Source organism: Ornithorhynchus anatinus, chromosome 2, assembly GCF_004115215.2.
Source record: "Ornithorhynchus anatinus isolate Pmale09 chromosome 2, mOrnAna1.pri.v4, whole genome shotgun sequence".
NCBI classification, from domain to species: domain Eukaryota; kingdom Metazoa; phylum Chordata; class Mammalia; order Monotremata; family Ornithorhynchidae; genus Ornithorhynchus; species Ornithorhynchus anatinus.
This window is the reverse complement of record NC_041729.1, coordinates 103309038-103313557: the sequence shown is the minus strand read 5'-3', so window position 1 is coordinate 103313557 and position 4520 is coordinate 103309038.

Here is a 4520-nt window from a genome sequence, read left to right as displayed (position 1 = left end):
GGTAACAGGCACAGAGGAATGAAGTGACTTGCCCAAGGTTACTTAGCGCACAAGCAAAGGGGCTAGGATTAGAACCCAGTTCCCACTGACTTCCAGGCCCATTTTCTATCCACTAGGCCATGCAGCTTCCCTCTAGGCCAGGCTCCTTTCCTCTACCAACTCTGTTGCATCGTTCTCTCCCAAGCGCTTAGAACAGTGCTCTGCACACCGAAAATGCTCAGTAGACACGATCGATCGATCGACTGATCACCCACAGAGTCCCTGTCCCTCAAAGGAGCTCACAGTCGAAGAGCGTTCTTTTCCTAGGGGTGACCTGCCGCATTGGGAGATGCATTAACTTTTGCAGAAGCCTCTGTTGTGTCACTCTATCAAGGTAACGATGTCCAGATGGTTTGAATAGATCCATGGATGGAAAGTCCTTGCTGGGTCTCCAGAGGGAAAGTGAGCCTGAACTGGGATGGTCTGGTGCTCAAGGTTGTTTAGTACCATTTCCTGCGCTGAAGAAGAAATTTGATGGGTGATGTCGTGGGAGCCTCAGAGAGCTAAGACAAATCCAGATTTCTCCACTCCTACCCACATTGGAAGTAGCTTTGCCAAAATAGCTCTCTTCTGGCTTTCCTCCTGCCTCTCTGACCGCTCAATCAATCATATTTATTGAGCGCTTATTATCGATCAACAAATCAATTAATCGCATTTATTGAGAGCTTACTGTGTTCAGGGCACTGTACTAAGTGCTTGGGAGAGTACAACCCAACAATATAACTGGCACATCCCCTGCCCACAGTGAACTTACAGTCTAGAAGGGGAGGCAGGCATTACTATAAATAAATTAATTACGGATATGTACATAAACATGTGCCCTCTCAGGGTTGAAACTGGAGAGTTTCCAGTACTCTACCTGTCTCGGCTATGGGAGGGAGAGTCAAGCAGGGGCCTGTCCGTTCCATTCTTGGCTTGGGCGGTGGCTAGCTAGCGGGAGGCCATCTGCTACAAGTCAAAACTCACCCGTGCTGGGCAGCGGCGGCACGGGAGAGAGTCGAGGGCGGGGACTCGTATACTGCGTGAAAGGCGGTCGTGGTAAACCACTTCCATATTTTCACCAAGAAAACTCTCGGGATCCACTACTAGAACGAATGCAGATGGCGAGTGGGGAGTTCTGGGAGAGATGTGTCCGTGGTGTTGCTGTGGGCCGGAAATAACTCGGCGTAAGACAAAACGTAAGCGTGTGCAGAGCACCGTACTTAAGTGCATAGGAGAGTATAATGAAACAGTATTAAAGAATTGGTAGACACGTTCCCTGCGCACAATGAGCCCACAGTCTAGAGGAGGAGACAGACATTAATATAAATACTGTAAGCTCGTCAGTGGGCAGGGACTGTCTCTATCTGTTGCCGATCTGTACATTCCAAGCGCTTAGTACAGTGCTCTGCACATAGTGAGCGCTCCATAAATACTATTGAATGAATGAAATAATAAATTATAGGTATATACGTAAGTGCTGTGGGGCTGGGGGTTGGTTAGTGAAGCGAGAATATCAGGGTGATGCAGAAGGGGCTGGGAGGAAAGGGAAGGAAGGCTTAATCAGGGGTTCTAATCCTGGCTCTGCCCTTGTCTTCTGTGTGACCTCGGGCAAGCCACTTGACTTCTCCGTGCCTCAGTTTCCTCATCTGTAAAATGGAGATTGAGGCTGTGAACCCTTCGGGGGCCATACTGATTTGTCTATACCCATCCAAGTGCTTAGTATAGTTCCTAGCACATAGTAAGTGCTTAACAAATTCCATTATTCTTATTATTAGTCAGGGAAGGCCTCTTGGAGGAGATGCGCCTTCAACGAGGCTTTGAAGGTGGGGAGAGTAATGTTTCGTTTTCTTACTCCCTTCTGTTGGAACCTTCACTTCCTAACTCAAAGTCCCTTAAGACTCCATTGTCTATTCCTTACCCTTCTCTTCTCTCTTCTACTCTTCTCACTGTGCACTCACTCTCTTGGGAAGTGCTTCCATGTCTTTAGCCACCACCTCTAGCCAGATGACTCCCAAATCTAGATTTTAATCTTTCTTGTTACCCCCAACCTCTCTCCCATTTCCATTTGCCTGCCGGACGTCACCTCCTCGATGCGCTACCAGCATCTTTAGCTCTGTGTGTCAAAGATTGAGCTCCTCATCTTCCCTCCCAAACTCTCTCTTCCACCTAACATTTCCATCCCAGTTGATAACAACTCCATCCTCTTTGTCTGGTCCCAACACTCATCGTATATTGATTTGACTACTGGATCCTCACTGATCTCTCTCTCTCTCTCTCTCTGGTGTCTCCCTTCTCCAGTCCATATTTATTCTACTGCTCAGATTGTATTTCTAAAGCGTTATTCTGCACCCATCTCCCGGCTCATCAGAAACCTTCAATGATTTCTCATTATCCTCCACATCGAGCAGAAATGTTTTCTCTTTCTCTTACCTACTGACCCTTTACCCCTTCTACGACCTTGCCGATACTTTCTACCCTTCCTTTGCTGACGGCAATCTGCTTCCATCAATAGATCATATTTATTGAGCACTTACTGTGTGCAGAGCACTGTACTAAGAGCTTGGGAGAGTAAAATATAACAGAGTTGGTAGGTACGTTCCCTGCCCACAGTGAACTTACTTTCTTGACGCTCTCTTTAGACTGTAAGTTCATCGCGGGCGGGGAATGTCTCTACCAACTCTGTTAGGTCGTACTCTCCCCAGTGCTTAGTCTGGTGCTCTGCACACAATAAATGCTCAATAAATCCCATTCATTGATTGAATGGTTGATCTCCCACCTCCAATCCCTGGCTCAGGTGCCGTCTCTTGCTTGTAACTCCCTTTCTCTTCAACCTCAGGTCTCCCCATTTTGAAAGCCTTCTGAAATCTGTTCTCCTTCCGATGACTGTCCCACATTAATTTTTCTGCTCCCTAAGTCACATACTTTTAACTCTCATCTCAGCACTTTGGCCCACCACGGGACTTTGGCACTCAAAACTTCCCTTTGCATTTTGTACATGTCGGCTAGGCTCTAAGCTCATGGTGGACAGGGAACCTGCCTACCAACTCTGTTATACAACCAACTTGGAACACAGTAAGACAATAAATACTGATGTTGATTTCCATACTCTGCTATTTGAGCACTTCTCTCCGTCTCTGTGTCTGTCTTCCCATTTGGGCTGTTAACTTCTTATGGCCGGAGATTGTGTATTTTACCTCTATTCTATCAATCAATCAGTGGTATTGAGCACTTACTATGTGCAGAGTGCTGTACAGTGCTCTGCACCCATCAAGTGTTCATTCAGTACTGCTCACTGATTGGTTATTGTTTCAAAATTGAATGTATGATACTGTCCCCAGAAGAAGGTCAGTGCTTAGCACAGAGCTCTGCAAACAGTAAGCATTAGTGCTCATTTCAGAGCTTCGCACGGAGAGAGAAGCGGCTCAGTTATGCTTCCTGGCTGAAATCTGCTCCGTAAACGAACCTTCCTCGTTCGTTAGCCAATGCCCTAGAACAGCAGCCGGAGGAAAAATCCAACCAAAAGTTCCTGCCAGGGACTGTGTGATCGTAAACCTCTCGAGCAGAAAATTGGCAATCGCTGGAGAAACAATTCCTCGGGAAGGTATTCAACTTTCAAATAACCCTGGGAAGGCGTAACCCAAGCGGCATATGATTCCCAGCAGGGCGAGGGAGGGGTCCTGGGCCACCAGATGGAGGCTCCGCCAGAGGTCTGACCTACCCCTAGCTCTGAGCCCAGTGAAGTACAGCGCCGAGCACTTAGTACAGTGCTCTGCACGTAGTAAGCACTCAGTAAATACCACTGACTGATTGATGGGCAAGGGATGGGTCTATAAACTCGGTTATATTATACTCTCCCACGTGCTCGGTACAGTGCTCTGCACACAGTAAGTGCTCAGTAAATACCGTTGATGGGTCGACTGATGGCTGGATGATGAAGTGTGACCCTTCCACCAATGCCCACCCACAAGGGATTCCCCTCCTCCTGCCCAGGGACCTGTTCTAATCCCCACCCGTGTCTACTCTTCCAGCACTAGAACGGTGCTCTGTACACAGTCAGCGCTTCGTAAATACTCTCACTACTACTGCTATTACTAAAAGCATGACTTAGTGGATAGAGCGTGTGCCTGGGAGTCAGAGGGACCCGGGTTCTAATCCCAGCTCCACCACTTGGGCGACCTCGGGCAATCACTTCACTTCTCTGTGCCTCATCTGTAAAATGGGGATTGAGACTGTGAGCCCCATGTGGGGCAGGGACTGTGTCCAACCTGATTTGCTTGTATCTACCCCAGTGCCTGGCACACAGTAAGCACTTAACAAATACCACGGCTATTATTATTATTATTATTCTCAAATGGTCCTGGAGCTATTTGAGTCAAAACTGAGATCTACCGGCAGCAGGACGCGGAAACGAATGCTGTTCTGGCTTCGTGGATGGTTGGAAGAATATCCCAGTGCCCACAGAATTAGGATGGGCCTCAGCCCTGACTTTGATCTTTGTC